Raw genomic sequence first — 18,506 nt, 5'->3', positions numbered from 1 at the left:
GGTGAGCAGATTGGCTGGTCCAGTTCAGGTGGGAATTTTATGTTAGTAAAATTTTTATGTAGGTAGCATAATGTTTATGTGAATGTGGTGTCTTGTTGTTACCTGACATGCTAGGCATGGTGCTGTTGCCGAAAATATTTTTCCATGTTTATAGATACATTACTGCTTAATGAGATATGTACACAAACCTCATCTCTCAGGGTGAGCCCTTCCCAGATGTCCCTGTGCTGGAGTTACCAAAATCCCATGTGAGCCAGATGAGGAGGAAGAGGGATTGGGTCATCCCTCCAACCAATGTAGCCGAGAATGGCAGGAGCCCCTTCCTCAGTCCTATAGTACAGGTATGTGTCTGTTACTGTGCACACACACACACACAACAGTATAGCTTCCGTCCCTCTCCTCGCCCCTACCTGGGCTCGAACCAGGGACACTCTGCACACATCAACAACTGCCTCCGACGAAGCGTTGTTACCCATCGCTCCACAAAAGCCGTGGCCCTTGCTGAGCAAGGGGAACAACTACTTCAAGGTCTCAGAGCAAGTGACGTCACCGATTGAAACGCTATTAGCGCGCACCACCGCTAACTAGCTAGCCATTTCACATCGGTTACACATACACACACAGGTACCTCCTTAACGTATTATTGACTGCGTCGTGTTTCCTGTGTTGTTCAGATCAGGTACAGTAATGATAATGCAGTGAAGATGCTTTATAAGATCAAAGACCAGGGGGCAGACCATCCTCCAGTTGGCCGATTCAAGATCGAAAGGAACACTTGTTGGCTGTCTGTCATGGACAGTGGCGACCCGTCATTCAGGGCAGGTGGGTCCCACCTGTATTGAGCCCCACATTTTTTGTAGAAAAAAATAAATATATATATGTATATTTTGGGGCTTGCCTGTTTTGCATGTTATTTTGGCATTAATACGAGTAACATGTCAGTTTGCAAACAATGTAAAAATATATATATATCATTGAGTTAATAAAGCCCCATACAAACATGGTCTCTTTTTTTGTTTTGTTGAGTAAGGCAGCTCCAAAATGCAGGTGTTTCAGCCTAGCTCASTGCTTTCTGTGGTGGTGGTGGAAGCCAGTAGCATACAACAATGACAATGCACCCCAGTTTAAACAAACAACGGTATATCTAAGTTACTATAACATAACTATTGCTCTATCAGTATTACTATATTATAGATTCATATAACTATATCAGTGTACGACAATGCTAAGACAGGTCAGTTTACCCAAATAGAATTTACTGGATTATCATCATCTGTTTGCATTCAAGAAACTCTATTTTCAATCACCCAACTTTTCTCCCATTTATTTGCCAGTACACAGCCTCAGTTCCGGAGAACCAGTTGCCTGCCTTAGTGGTGGTGATGGCAGTGAGAGATGCTGACCAGTCCCGTTCACCAGCCTGGAGAAGCCGGCTCAGGATTGTACAGGGAGACACCGATGGCATGTTCAACATCTCCACTGGACCTATAGGAGATCAGGGAATCATTACCACCACCAAGGTTACAACAATGTTATATGGCAGGTTTTTAATCATTCAGAAAGGTATTCCCTATGTGCTAATTTAGACACTTGTGTCTCTCTTTCGCTCTTTGTATGTCTCGCTCTCCAGGAGGTGGATTAGAGAGTTTATAGGCCAAACCGTACAGACGTTTTTGTGAGAAGACCGATTCTCGGTATGCCTCATGGTCTAACAAACACAGCTGTAGCTCGGCCACCTTCCACCGCAGGTGCGGTGGATTGATAAATATGTGTAAAATCTTAATTTCTTAATTTAATTAATTAATTTTTACTATTTTCTACATTGTAGAATAATAGTGAAGACATCAAAACTCTTAAATAACACATATGGGATCATGTAGTGACCAAATAAGTGTTAAACAAATCCAAATATATTTAAGATTTTTCAAAGTAGCCACCCTTTGCCTTGATGACAGCTTTGCACACGCTTGGCATTCTCTCAACCAGCTTCAAGAGGACTGTTTTAACAACATTCTTGAAGGAGTTCCCACATATGCTGTTGGCTGCTTTCCCTTCACTCTTTGGTCCAACCCATCCCAAACCACTCTATCACTCTCCTTGGTCAAATAGCCCTTACACAGCCTGGAGGTGTGTTTTGGATCATTGTCCTTTTGAAAAACAAATGATAGTCCCACTAAGCGCAAACCAGATGGGATGGCATATCCCTGCAGAATACTGTGGTAACCATGCTGGTTATGTGTGCCTTGAATTCTAAATAAATCACAGACAGTGTCACCAGAAAAGCACCCCCACACCACCACACCTCCTCCTCCATGCTTCACGATGGGAGCCACACATGCGGAGATCATCCGTTCACCTACTCTGCATCTCACAAAGACACGGCGGTTGGAACCAAAAATCTCAAATTTGGACTCATCAGACCAAAGGACAAATGTCTAATGTCCATTGCTCATGTTTCTTGGCCCAAGCAGGTCTCTTCATCTAATTGGTGTCCTTTGGTAGTGGTTTCTTTGCAGCAATTCAACCATGAAGGCCTGATTCACACAGTCTCCTCTGAACAGTTGATGTTGAGATGTGTCGGTTTCTTGAACTCTGTTAAGCATTTATTTGGGCTGCAATTTCTGAGGCTGGTAACTCTAATGAAATTATCCTCTGCAGCAGAGGTAAGTCTGGGTCTTCCTTTCCTGTGGCGGTTCTCTTGAGAGCCAGTTTCATCATAGAGCTTGATGGTTTTTGCGACTGCACTTGAAGAAACTTTCAAAGTTCTTGAAATGTTCTGTATTGACTGACCTTCATGTCTTAAAGTAATGATGGACTGTCGTTTCTCTTTGTTTATTTGAGCTGTTCTTGCCATAATATGGATTTGGTCTTTTACCAAATAGGGCTATCTTCTGTATACCACCCCTACCTTGTCACAAGACAACTGATTGGCTCAAACGCATTAAGAAGGAAAGAAATTCAACAAATTAACTTTGAACAAGGCACACCTGTTAATTGAAATGCATTCCAGGTGACTACCTCATGAAGCTGGTTGAGAGAATGCCAAGAGTGTGCAAAGCCGTCATCAAGGAAAATGGTGGCTACTTTGAAGAATCACCTCAACACTTTTTTGGTTACTACTTGATTCCATATGTGTTATTTCATAGTTTTGATGTCTTTGTAGAATAATAGTAATGTAGAAAATAGGAAAAATAAAGAAAAACCCTTGAATGAGTAGGTGTGTCCAAACTTTTGCCTGGTACTGTGTATATTTCCTGAGCTTTCTTATATCTCCTAGATATAGGACAGACACTTCAAAAATGTCTTATGATACATTCTTTTTAGCAATTTATTAATGTGTTATTCAATGCGTTTCTATGGGCTACAGTAATAAAGGCCAAATTCAATATTTTATCAGATGGGACCAGTTTTATCGGCCGGCCAGATAGGACCAGTTGGCCGGCCAGATTGGGTCGGATGGCTGGCCAGATGGGACCGGTCGGTCGGCTGGCTAGATGGGAACGGTCGGCCGGACAGATATTACCACTGGACCTATCTCGACTGCCGGCTGACTGGTCGACCGAATGGACACATCTGGAACCGACTGGACCTTACTGGAAGGCCGAATAGCACATCTGGATGGCCGACTGGTCCTATCTGGCCGGCTGACTAGACCTAGCTATCTGGCCGGCCGGACCTAGCTATCTGGTCGGTCAGACCTATACATCTGGTCTGGCCGACCCTATCTAGCTATCTGGCCGGCAGGCTGGACCTGGCAGGCCGGCCGGACCTAGCTATCTGGCTGGCAGGTGGGAGCTAGCTAAATGGTTGGCTGGCCTGACCAAGCTATCTGGCTTGCCGGCCGGACCTAGCTATCTGGCAGGGTTGGGGAGTAACGGATTACATGTCATCCGTTACGTTACCGGCAAAAATATTGTAATCAGATTACCGATACTTTTGAAAAACTAGGTGATTACTTCAATGATTACTTTTAAATTCAGAAAGGATGTTTGCGGAAAAAAATCTCAATGATACAAATCAGCATTGAAAAAAGGCCCAAATTTAAGTTTGTTCCAACTGAGTGAGTCTGACCACAAGTCAGAGACCACTATGATGACACACCAAATGTGTTTGATGGATCGCGGAAAAAGAGCAGGAATAGGCTTTTGTAAGCTACAGTTCAAGCTATATCTTCCAATGGTGTGACTGCTTTCGTCATCCAAAGATTATCCAACTTGAATAAATCCTTGGAAGTAAGGATGACAGTAGTAGTGTAGTCTACGACGATACGGATATCACTTATTATTGATATCTACATAGCGCATTGATGTGAAACACTGCTACTCTCTAATTTAGCTATTTGCGCCTTACGGATTGTGGCTGTTCACAAATCTAAATGTGTATTTGAACCAAATAATGGTTGAAGTCAAGAAGTTTAAGCTGCCAATCAATCATTGTTTTTGAAACCAGTGGACAGCCAGTGAAAAATGCGCTCTTGCAACAGCTGCATAGTGCGGATCCAAGACTATGGAAAAAAGTGGGACTTTTATTGCTCAATCTAATTCCTGCTGATAAAAAAAATCCATAGGCCTAATGGACACATGCTCAAACTCGCACACTTTTGATAGACTTATAGGGGCAATATGTAGTTGCTACATCTATTTTTGGACTTATAAATTATATTTACAGTACCAGTCAAGAGTTTGGACACATACTCATTCAAGGGTTTTTCTTTTTTTTTGCTATGTTCTACATTGTAGAAGACATCAAATAGCGAAGACATCAAAACTATGAAATAACACATAAGGAATCATGTAGTGACCAAAAAAGTGTTGAACAAATCAAAATATATTTTAGATTCTTCAAAGTAGCCACCCTTTGCCTTGATGAAAGCTTTGCACACTCTTGGCAAAGCATGCCATTCCATGAGGCAGCATTTATTTTTCAACTCGAATCAATGAGCCAATCAGTCCTCCATGACAACAAAATCATAAACAACAGAGTAGGGCTTGCTAATAAGTCCTTAGTTTTGGGGTCATGCTCAGGTGAAACAATTTGGCTTATCTATACTTCCATATTTCCAAGTCCTATTCTTGATGATCAAGGGGTATAACATTTGAAATGACTGGAGTTCTGATAGACTTTGGTTTTAAATGTAAAGATATAATTTAATTGTATTATTATATGTAGTAGGAAGCGATGGGTTAGAAGAAGCCTACATAACCAACCCATAAAGTAAAATGTAACATCCATATATGGCCAGCTATGTATAATGTAACATTGATTTATCCTGCAATAGATGTTGTTCAATTGGTAACATACATTTTTGTCTTCTTCTAATGCCTCTTAATAAGGGGAAAGTCATCTGAAAATAACGGAATGTAATCAGATTACGTTACTGAGTTTACAAGTTACATTACGTATTACAGTTTTGGACAGGTAACGCGTAACTGTAATGGATTACATTTAGAAAGTAACCTACCCAACCCTGCTATCGGGCCTGCTGGCCAGGAACCTAGCTTTCGAATCAACTGCACACCCAAAGCTGATTTGTGAAGGTGCTCGAGGCAAAAGGCAAAACTGGAGAAACAGGAAAAAGTCTTTGCAGACTTCCAGTCAATGCAAATTCATTTTAATTATAGATGAGCCATCATTAAGTCAACCTTCATCAGAGCATATCTCCACAAATAACAAACAGTGGGACAGATGAGGCCACACAGCGGTCATTGCAGACACAAAACAAATGGAGTTACATCCTACCCTGTGTTTGATACAACATGTATGTGGGCTAGACATCCAGAAGCTTGAAACAGAGAATAAGCAAACATAAGAGTTCTATAACAGGCTGACCATGTAAATTAAATTTAAATCAAATAAATTTAAACATCCATGTTATTAAATTATTGCACCTACACTGCTCGCGCGCAGACAACGAGCGTCTGCATAACCAAACTCTAAAATAGAAGTCAATTCTATTTGTGACGCTGAACGCAGTGTAAGTCCTGTCTCTCCCGTCTCCTCATTGGTTTAGAGAAGCAGATACCTACGTGCCATTTCCTCATTGGTTATACCGCGTGGGTGATTGAAAGATGAACTGAGTTCGGTCGGTAGTTGTGGTAACTATGACAATCGCCATATAAAGTACAAAGAAGAAAAAGCCTGGAAGGAGGAGAGATGACTAGAAACTATTCGGTTGACCGTTTTATGTGTGGATTAATTGTCGGAGTAGAGGACCTTGCGCCTTTCAGGTAAAATAACAACTCAATGTTTATATCCCAGGACAAATTATCTAGCAACATCAAGCTAGCTAAATTGGCAAATTAGCTTGCAACTGCAAGCTAGCTAGTTAAATTGCCATAAATGTTTAATGCTTTTCGACCTGTCCCCAAATGAATGTAATTGGTTCAGAGTTTGTTTTGATATTTCAACCTGTGTGTCGTGATCGCGTTTGGTGTGGGGGGACAAAATCAATTTGCGCACAATGGCGCCTTCGGCCGGTTTGGGTATGGTGTTAGACGCAGGGATGAAAATATGGGTTCTTTATGTGAACACTACGTTCCCTGTGTACAGACACCTGGTAATCTAAAGTACCCAAAATTGCCACTAGATGTCATAATAGACCATAACATGTTATAAATGTATTTCTACTAGAACCCAACAAGTGTAAAGAATCCATATTTCCATCCTTGTGTCTTAAAGAACTCTTATGTTCGCTTATTCTCTGTTTCAAGCTTCTGGATGTCTAGCCCAAGTACATATTGTCATAAACACAGTGTAGGATGTAAATCACATTTTTGTGTTGCATGTGATCAAATCAAATTTATTTATATAGCCCTTCTTCCATCAGCTGATATCTCAAAGTGCTGTACAGAAACCCAGCCTAAAACCCCAAACAGCAAGCAATGCAGGTGTAGAAGCACGGTGGCTAGGAAAAACTCCCTAGAAAGGCCAAAACCTAGGAAGAAACCTAGAGAGGAACCAGCCTTTATCACTGTATCTTTTTCCAGAGCTAGGGTGTCTGAACCTTTTTTTGTGTTGTTCCACTGAGCACAATTACCACAGGGGTAGTTTCCATTTCTCAGAGGAGTAAGGAGGGTTTGTTTAGAACCCGTGTTGTGGCTGGCTCGGACTAGTCTACTGTGAAGATTGGGACCCAGTTTGTAGACAAATAAGGGAGGGTCATTGAATTCCTGGCTGAGCGTTGGGTCTGAGGTGAGCATATGCCAGTGTTTCCTCACTGTTTTTAATCATAAAGGCTTTGGGGTTGAATGTAGTAGAGCAAGTAACGGAGACTTCCTTAGAAGTTAACACTGTTTTGAGAATATCCTGCCGAGGTTTACCGAGCGCAATTTGGTATGCCTCTTCCACACACTGGGTGGAGTAACCCCTGTCCAGAAAAGGTTGTTTCATGTTGACGGCTTTATCAATAGTCCTCTGTCGAATGACACACGTCTGAGCCTATAGAAATGGCTTTTGTGTAAACCTCTTTCAAGGGCTCTAGGATTAGCATTACTTGCTAGGAGAAAAGGGTTTCTGTGGAGATATTCTCTGATGAAGGTCGACTGACCAAAAGCTCAGCTATAATTAAAATACATTTGCATCTGAAGAAGTGTGCAGAGACTTTTTCCTGTTTCTCCAGCTGGTACACCTTTTGGAGAAAAGGGTTTCTGTGGAGATATTCTCTGATGAAGGTCGACTGACCAAAAGCTCAGCTATAATTAAAATACATTTGCATCTGAAGAAGTGTGCAGAGACTTTTTCCTGTTTCTCCAGCTGGTACACCTTTTGAAATTTAAAATGAATTGAAATTGTAACTTCTAATTACTAAAATGAAAATGGCTGCTGATGCACCGACGGTCAAATATCAACTTAAAGGGTCAAGTCTATTATATATTCTATATTTCTAGGATTTTAACAGGTTTCCTATTTAGGATTGACAGTATAATTTAAAACAATAGATATTCCTATTCAAGTCAACATTCTCCGATGTGTGGACCTCAACCATCTTTGAGGTACCATTTGAAAGTAGAAATTTCTATTTTATTCCCATTTTAGTACATTTATCAGCCAAAACATGGCTTTATTCAAGAGCATCTAGTGTCTCAATCGATGGCGGGCATAACATAAAAACCTCAGATGATGTAAAATGGGTCTAAGTTACAACATATCCAAATAAATAATATTTCTTATAAATTATTAAATATATTGATCTAGAGTGTTGGTCCCACCAAAAATATTATTTCTCTCAATTTTGGTGCACACAGTTGTTTACATCCCTGTTAGTGAACATTTCTCATTTGCCAAGATAATCCACCTGACAGGTGTGACATATCAAGAAGCTGATTAAACAGCATGTTCATTACACAGGTGCACCTTGTGCTGGGAACAATAAAAGGCCACTCTAAAATGCCACAGATTTCTCAAGTTTTGAGGGAGCGTGCAATTGGCATGTTGACTGCAGGAATGTCACCAGAGCTGTTGCCAGAGAATGTAATGTTAATGTCTCTACCATAAGCCTCCTCCAACATCGTTTTAGAGAATTTAGCAGTACGTCCAACCGGCCTCACAACCACAAACCACGTGTAACCACGCCAGCCCAGCACCTTCTTCACCTGCGGGATCGTCTGAGACCAGCCACCGGGACAGCTGATGAAACTGAGGAGTATTTCTGTCTGTAATAAAGCCATTTAGTGGGGAAAAACTCATTCTGATTGGGTCTGGCTCCCAAATAAGTGGGCCTATGCCCTCCCACGCCCACCCATGGCTGCGCCCCTGACCAGTCATGTGAAATCCATACATTAGGGCCTAATGAATTTATTTCAATTGACTGATTTCCTCATATGAACTGTAACTCAGTAAAATCATAAAAATTGTTGCATGTTGCATTTATATTTTTGTTCAGTATAGATTGACAACTTTTAAATTATTTAAATCTCAACCATGTATCTTTTCTAGTAATGAAGACATGGATGTCTCATGGTATGGAATACAAAATAGGTAATCTCTTGAATGTTTTGGCATTCAGGTACAAAATGTCACTTTCTGAGCACTTCTACAATGGCAAAATATGTATGAAGGGTTTTGTTCAATTCAAATGAGGTTCTGTCAAAATTGTATTGAATTCAAGTGGATTTACCCTAATGCGTGTTTACGTTAATTTGTATGGAGGATTTAAAGCCTATCAATCTAATTTGAGTGTTTAAACTTGTAACTCGGCTGCATGAACTTCTATGCGGCTGCATGGGATTTGTCGGATTATAGTCAGTTGTGGTTTTGTTGCATCCAATGTCAATTTCCGGGATAAGGTAACGCACAGTGCGCTTGTGGATTTGACAGCTCTAATGCAGTAACACCTCTAACACCGCCACAACAACGCTATAAGGATGTCAATCTGATTGAATCTAGGCCCATGTCTCTCCTTCTCTGTCACAGAGATGGGTCCATGTTGACTGTTCACTCCTGAAGCTCCTCTGTGTGTAATACTGCCATTACATTGACAATGTGTTCAGTACAGTAGTTTGCATTTGTATTTATTATGGATCTCCATTAGCTGCTGCCAAGGCTAATCCTGCAAAATTAAGGCAGTTTATACCATTTTAAAAACATTACAATACATTCATAGACTGTGCCCTCAGCCCCCTACTCCACCACTACCACATATATACTACCACATATACACAGTTGAAGTGGGAAGTTTACATACACCTTAGCCAAATACATTTAAACTCAGTTTTTCATTTAATCCTAGTAAAAATTCCCCGTTTTAGGTCAGTTAGGATCACCACTTTCTTTTAAGACTGTGAAATGTCAGAATAATAGTTGAGAGAATTATTTATTTCCGCGTTTATTTCTTTCATCACATTCCCAGTGGGTCAGAAGTTTACATACACTCAATTAGTATTTGGTAGCATTGCCTTTAAATTGTTTAACTTGGATCAAACGTTTCAGGTAGCCTTCCACAAGCTTCCCACAATAAGTTGGGTGAATTTTGGCCCATTCCTCCTGACAGAGCTGGTGTAAACTGAGTCAGGTTTGTAGGCCTCCTTGCTTGCACACGCTTTTTCAGTTCTGCCCACAAATTGTCTATAGGATTGAGTCAGGGCTTGTTGATGGCCACTCCAATGCGTTGACTTTGTTGTCCTTAAGCCATTTTGCCACAACTTTAGAAGTATGCTTGGGGTCATTGTCATTTGGAAAACACATTTGCAACCAAGCTTTAACTTCCTGACTATGTCTTGAGATGTTGCTTCAATATATCCACATATTTTCCTCCCTCATGATGCCATCTATTTTGTGAAGTGCACCAGTCCCTCCTGCAGCAAAGCACCCCCACAACATGATGCTGCCACCCACGTGCTTCACGGTTGGGATGGTGTTCTTCGGCTTGCAAGCCTCCCCCTTTTCCTCCAAACATAATGATGGTCATTATGGCCAAACAGTTCTATTTTTGTTTCATCAGACCAGAGGGACATTTCTCCAAAAAGTACGATCTTTGTCCCCATGTGCGATTGCAAACCGGTCTGGCTTTTTTTAATGGCGGTTTTGGAGCAGTGACCTTTTCCTTAATGAGAGGCCTTTCAGGTTATGTCGATATAGGACTCGTTTTACTGTGGATATACACTGCTCCAAAAAATAAAGGGAACACTAAATAACACATCCTAGATCTGAATGAATGAAACATTTCTTATTAAATACTTTTTTCTTTACATAGTTGAATGTGCTGACAACAAAATCACACAAATTATCAATGGAAATCAAATGTATCAACCCATGGAGGTCTGGATTTGGAGTCACACTCAAAATTAAAGTGGAAAACCACACTACAGGCTGATCCAACTTTGATGTAATGTCCTTAAAACAAGTCAAAATGAGGCTCAGTAGTGTGTGTGGCCTCCACATGTCTGTATGACCTCCCTAACGCCTGGGCATGCTCCTGTGGTGGCGGATGGTCTCCTGAGGGATCTCTCCCAGACCTGGTACAAGCATCCGCCAACTCCTGGACAGTGTGGTGCAACGTGGCGTTGGTGATGGAGCGAGACATGTTGTCCCAGATGTGCTCAATTGGATTCAGGTCTGGGGAACGGGCGGGCCAGTCCATAGCATCAATGCCTTCCTCTTGCAGGAACTGCTGACACACTCCAGCCACATGAGGTCTAGCATTGTCTTGCATTAGAAAGAACCCAGGGCCAACCGCACCAGCATATGGTCTCACAAGGGGTCTGAGGATCTCATCTCGGTACCTAATGGCAGTCAGGCTACCTCTGGCGAGCACATGGAGGGCTGTGCGGCCCCCCAAAGAAATGCCACCCACACCCATGACTGACCCACCGCCAAACCGGTCATGCTGGAGGATGTTGCAGGCAGCAGAACGTTCTCCACGGCGTCTCCAGACTCTGTCACGTCTGTCACATGTGCGTGTGAACCTGCTTTCATCTGTGAAGAGCACAGGGCGCCAGTGGCAAATTTGCCAATCTTGGTGTTCTCTGGCAAATGCCAAACGTCCTGCACGGTGTTGGGCTGTAAGCACAACCCCCACCTTGGACGTCGGGCCCCATACCACCCTCATGGAGTCTGTTTCTGACCGTTGAGCAGAACACATGCACATTGTGGCCTGCTGGAGGTCATTTTGCAGGGCTCTGGCAGTGCTCCTCCTAATCCTCCTTGCACAAAGGCGGGGGTAGCGGTCCTGCTGCTGGGTTGTTGCCCTCCTACGGCCTCCTCCACGTCTCCTGATGTACTGGCCTGTCTCCTGTAGCGCCTCCATGCTCTGGACACTACGCTGACAGACATAGCAAACCTTCTTGCCACAGCTCGCATTGATGTGCCATTCTGGATGAGCTGCACTACCTGAGCCACTTGTGTGGGTTGTTGACTCCGTCTCATGCTACCACTAGAGTGAAAGCCACCGCCAGCATTCAAAAGTGACCAAAACATCAGCCAGGAAGCATAGGAACTGAGAAGTGGTCTGTGGTCACCACCTGCAGAACCACTCCTTTATTGGGGGTGTCTTGCTAATTGCCTATAATTTCCACCTTTTGTCTATTCCATTTGCACAACAGCATGTGAAATTTATTGTCAATCAGTGTTGCTTCCTAAGTGGGACAGTTTGATTCACAGAAAACCGTCTGGGGGCTGGTGAGTGGGGGTGGTGATTGACTTGGAGTTACATTGTGTTGTTTAAGTGTTCCCTTTATTTTTTTGAGCAGTGTATATATTAACGTGGGCCATTTTGAGCACTTTTCTTCTGGGATGCTTACTTTCTTTTGGGGGAGCTGCACACAGTTGACTTCCTCCTCGGGCATACCGACTTAGTGCTAATGATGGGGTCAACTTGGGGTCATGATAGGGGCTGCACCAAATGTTTGATGTATTATAATAATTGATTATGCTTATGTTGTATTCTATAAATAAATCGCCATGGAAAATGCACTGAAACCTCCGGGGAAAATATACTTTGATGATTGTAATTTAGCACTCACCTGGAAAAGATGGAAAGAGAAATTCAATTTGTACATGGGAGAAAAACCTGATGACTACAAAGTGAAGCTACTGTATAATCGCATTGCAGAAAAAGGCAGATATTTATGAGACCCTCTTTTTTTTATTTTATGTATTATGAACACAACAAATACAAAAAACAGAAATATACAAACAAGAGTACATAAACCTAACAGACAAGGGGTATTACATATCAAGATTCATTTTACATTTGTTAAATATTATTATGGTGTGTATTATGGTTTTTTGTTTTTACATTTACTGATCATTTCAAAATTAATATTTCAATTCTATCTTAAATAATGTGAAGAGGGGTTTGTTCTCTGCCCACTTCATTTTATGGACAAAGAATCTTCCATGAAAGATAAACAAATTAACAATGAAAGTTAAATCAGGGTCCATATCATTTGGTTCAAAATAAAACATAATATCAGAGACTTTCAAATTAACATTAATAGTTGTTTCTTTTAAAATAAAATCTTCTAACTCACACCAAAATCTTCTGACATAAGAGCAGTCCCAAAATAAATGTTCAAGAGTCTCTGGGTCACAATCACAAAATACACATTTGTTATCAATAGCTATTTTAAATCTGTGTATAATAAAGGTCTTTACAGGCTAGATTCTATGAATGAGTTTGTATGATACTTCTTTCACCTTATTAGATATACAATATTTACCAGATAACAATGGAACTTTGCTCCAGTTCACTTGTCTTAGGGCTGGATTCCAGTACATTTTAGCAGAGGGAATAGTAACATATTGACATAGTTTCCTTATATATATGTTATTACATTTATAGTTTAAAATGTCAATTCCTTCTAATTGTATTGAGGCTACAAAATCCTAAACAGTTGCACTTGGAGTATTGTTATATTCTCCTAAAAGAAGAATAGCACCTTTTAGGTACAGCTCTAACAACAATTTGATACTCCTCGGGAGTGAATGTAACATTGTGTGTTCTAATAAATTCTGAATAATCATAAAGTTGTCCATCATTATTCAATAATTGTTTAACCCAAATAATGTTGTTGTCAAACCAGTTCTGGAAAAACAAAGACTTGTTTTTGTATTTTAGTCTTTTATTATTCCAGATTGTATATCTATGAGGGGGAAAATTGTGTTTGTCATGAGTTCCAAGTTAGAAGTACAGTGATCCCTCGCCACTTCGCGGTTCACTTATCGCGGATTCGCTATTTCGCGGATTTTCATAATGCATTTTTTTTTTTTTTTTTGGTGCATTGTGCTCTGCATTCTGATTCGCTAAAAACTCACTCCCGCTTCTTGTATCAAAACATGCTACGAATTGTGCTATCATTTTGTTCGTCTCGTGCAGTTATGTGTACGTACATAAAACAGCTTGGCAAATTTACATTAAGTTGGCCAGGAAGGAAGGAAGGACTAACGCTTGGTCGCTTAGCAACCATGGTGCGAATGGCCACTGAACTTAAGCGAGTAGCTGAGGAATGGGACCCTTTGATGAGCCGTTCATTACAGTTCTCCAACGTAATCGATGGTGGCATGTCGGTGTACAAGGATCTTTTTGCAAAGAAGAAAAAAGAGCGACAACAGCTGCCCTATCATTATGTTCTTCTCCCGAACAAACACACCTGCACCGCGGGCTTCAGAAGAAGAGAACACTGCAGAGCGCAGTCAGGATGCAGCGGCCCAGTCTGAAGAGCAGTGAAACGGCCTACACGTGAGTCACTGTATTTGTATACATGTAATAGTTGCTAATTGTAAAAAAAAAAAAGTTTTCTATTTCGCGGATTTCACTTATCGCGGGTCATTTTCGGAACGTAACCCCCGCGATAAACGAAGGGATTACTGTACTTGTTTATGAAAGTTTGCAAGCTTAATATGGGATTTACCCATATCAAAGTTGCATTTGAGTAAGAATTCTAGACCACCAATTTGTTGGAATATTAATTTAGCGATGATATTTCAAATGCAAATCCTTATTTCTTAATAGTTTTGTATCCATTTAATCTTAAATATTATATTAGAGGTTTTAAAATCCAGAGCATTCAACCCTCCCTCACCTTGGGTGCTACATATAACCACTTTCTTAAATAATGAGGTTATTTCCTCCATATGAAGTTAAATATTTAGTATCAACCATTTTAGTTACTGACAGAGGAATTGTCAGTAACTAAAATGAACATTTTATCTCTTTGTCTTGTATCTGAATACCCTAAAACTATCCTTATTTATATGAAGTGCCATAATTTGTGTGACTAGAAAAGAGAAATTGGGGATCCTTGTTTAATTCCACATCTAATGTCGAATCTTTGAAGTTCCATGGGATAATTTAACTGTGCTCATTGTAGTCTATCAAGTCCAATACTAGTCGAATATATTACATATATGTTGCCCTTCATAAAACCAGACTGGGAATCATCAATGATTTGGTCAAGACCTTTTTTAAGTCTTTCTGCAAAGATGGATGCAAGTAGCTTTCCATCATTGTTCATTAATGTGATTGGTCTCCAATTTTCTAACATCATAGAATCTTTGTTTGGTTTGGGTATTACAGAAATTAGGCCTTGTGTCATAGAAACAGGCAGGACCCCTAAATCAATTTCGTCCTTAAAAACATGAAATATAAATTCAATAATATCCTCCTGATAATATGTATAGAATTCACTGATAATGCCATCATTCCCTGGAGATTTGTTCTCTTTTAACTTGCTGATACATTCTTTTTACTTCATTGATATAAATAAATTCATCACAAGACTTTTGGAAGTCTTCATCTATGAATTTTGCAGTCTTTGACAGAGTCTAGAAAGGCAGATATGTCACTAGTAGGACAGGCATTACTGGTGTAAAGATTACCATAGAATTCTGAAACATATTTTGAAATATCTTTGGGGTTTTCATTTTCTTTGCCATCTATATTGAGCTTGTGAATAGATGTCAATTCAGAATTTTTTCTTTCTAAATTGTAAAACTATTTTCTATTTTTTTCACCTTCCTCCAACCATCTCCTTCTTGATCTTACAAATGCCCCTTTTGCTCTCTCTTCATACATTCGGTCCATTTCTAGTTGTAAAGAGAATAACTGACCCTTTCCATCTTCATCAAGGTCCTCCTGTCACGGCTGTCTTCTTTGAAGTTTGAAGGATCGGAGGACCAATATGCAGCGTGTATGTTCATCTTGTTTTTATTAGAAAGAGAACACTTTGCGAAACTAATACAAAAACAATAAACGACGACCGTGAAGCTAAATAACAAATAGTGCTGACACTAAACACTACACATAGACAATCACCCACAACCCACAATACAAAACAGGCTACCTAAATATGGTTCCCAATCAGAGACAACGCAGAACACCTGTTTCTGATTGAGAACCATATCAGGCCAAACACATAGAAATAGACAAACCAGACATACAACATAGAATGCCCACTCAGATCACACCCTGACCAAACAAAACATAGAAACATACAAAGCAAACTATGGTCAGGGCGTGACACCTCCATAGAGATTAGAGAAAGTATTTCCTTAACAAGTTTATCTTCCCTCAATCTTTTAAGTTCAGCAATTTCTTTACCTCTCTTCATGGCTGTTTGTTTTATTTCATACTTCATTAATTTCCAATATTTCCCATATGACTTAAATAGTTGAGCTTTCCTCCAATTGTCTTGTATAATATCTTTGGCATCCATCTTGAAACTATCATTGAGTTTCCAATAACTCAGATTCGGTTTAACTTCAGATCCATTAATATTTAAAGATAAGAATATAACTTTATGATCAGTAGGAATTGATGGTTCAATTGATACTTTGACTACAGTGTTATCTAATGAATTAGAAATAAACCAGAAGTCAATTCTAGACTGTCTAGACATGTCCTTGTTACTCCAAGTGAATTCATTTTAATCAGGATATTTAGATCTCCAAATATCGACTAATCCAAGAACAAGACATAGGTTATTAAACTCAGGATTAACAATGCTGGATCTGTTAGGAGGGGGATATCTGTCAATCATCACATTAGATACATAATTAAAATCTCCACCTAAGATAATTTTGATATCCTGAAATACACCTATAACTCTATTAATCTCTTCTTCAAATTCTTGAAATAATATCCTGCTGTTTTGTTTGTTGGATGCATAAATATTCCCTAATAAAAACATTTCATTGTTGAAATTTACTGTTAAAATTAACCAATGTCCAGAGTGGTGAGTCTTACTACTGATGACCTTCCCTTTAAATGCACCTCTTAAAACTGCTACACCTGCAGAGTGGTTGTTGCCATATGATAACCAGATATCGTTACCCCATTGATTTTTCCAAAAAGATAAATCGGAAGAACAAGCATGAGTCTCTTGTAAAAAGTAAAAGTCTGCATTAAACCATTTGCAATAGGAAAATAGCCTTACGCTTGAGTAAATTACGAATACCCCTGACATTAATTGAACAAAGAGATAAAGACATAAACTTCAACCAACAACCTTGTTATGCTAATATAAGCTTTTCCTAAGGATATGTAACTCAAAAGGATTCCCATCCCATTATTAACCTCTCCAACAAAACAAAAAACAAATATTGGTCAAAAAACAAATATTGGTCATAAAGTTACCAAAGTATTCTTACTCCCACAAGGGGGAGACATTGTGTAGACTTTACAATAAGCAGTTATTCACCTATAGTTAGTGTTAAGTTTACCAGTTCTCAGGTCAGCCTTTTCTCATTCAAGTGTTTGTGTACATTTTTATAATAAAAAGCTGCTTTTCACCTGGTAATCAGTTTTTGGCCTGACAGTTCTGCCCGAGTTAGACTCTGGCTCTCTCAAATGTTCTGATTTGCCCGTATTTCTTTCCTATCGATGATCACTCTTGCGCCGTTAAATGTAGTTTTCCCTGCCTTTCGAGCTGCAGCCACCATCGGCCACAGTTTCTCTCTTGTCACTTTGTCTGCTGAGGTCAGATCCTCCGTGAACCTCAATTTCTGCTTGATGAGGAATTCACAATTTTTCGCTCGCCTCCAAAGAAGGTCCCGTGTAGATCTGTTGGTGAACTGGATGATGGTTGTCCTCGGTCTCTTGTCTTGATCCTTGTCTTCCCAAACGATGGACGATGTATACATTTTCCTGAAGTTTGGCTTTTGATTCGGGAATGACAGCTCCACAGATGTCAACAACTCTGCATTTGATGTCCTCACCCGCCTGCTCTGGAATTCCATGGAGCCTCAGGTTCCACCTGCGCTGGTATCTCTCCGCCTCATTCACCCTTTGCTCGAGTTCAGCCACCTTCTTTTCATTTTCCTGGCAGATAACTTCCACTTTCTTCATGTCACTATTGAGGGTTTTCACTTCTCCAAAGATAAAGGCAACAGATTTTTTAATGGCCTCAATTTTCATCATATTCTCCCTAACCATGACCTCTAAGCCATTTGCCCTTTCATCTATCTTTGCTGTCAAAAGCATTACAATATTGTTTTGCATGTCAAGAAGTGATATACCCTCTTGGCCTCATCTTTTTCCCCTGGGGCTTGACTGGAGTGTGTCGTGGAAAATCGTATTACAAATATAACACTTACAAGAACGTGTGAATTCAATAAAGGCTTTTAATACAAAATATCAGAAGCCGTGTCAGTCCGCGGAAAATACCAACTTTCATAAGCACTGGCTCTGTTCTTATACAAATACATCAAATGAGTCCATCCCATATGCAAATGAAGTTCCTTCCCTTAGTCCATCTGCCACCATTATCTTTTAGTTTAAGCTTCCTGCTTGTTCACGCCCAATAACGCCCATATCTGCTTTCAGTTAGGTTATAATGGTGGCAGGACCCCTTCTTGTCCTAAAAATAATATATGTCCATCTATCCTATGGGCCTATGTCTTTGGCCTTCGTACTTATGTTTAGCTTGGTGTGCTCTTTGGTATGTTTTCCCTTATTAGGATCAGCAGACTGTGTCTCTCTAACATTAGTGTGTCCAGCTGTCCTATGCGCCAATGTGTCGCCTTCTCCTCCTGTGGTCTGATGTACAAATTTATATCTGTCCATATATGTA

This window comes from Salvelinus sp. IW2-2015, linkage group LG4q.1:29 (genome assembly GCF_002910315.2).
Source record: "Salvelinus sp. IW2-2015 linkage group LG4q.1:29, ASM291031v2, whole genome shotgun sequence".
In the NCBI taxonomy this organism is placed as follows: Eukaryota; Metazoa; Chordata; class Actinopteri; order Salmoniformes; family Salmonidae; genus Salvelinus; species Salvelinus sp. IW2-2015.
Note: the sequence above shows the minus strand (reverse complement) of the source record.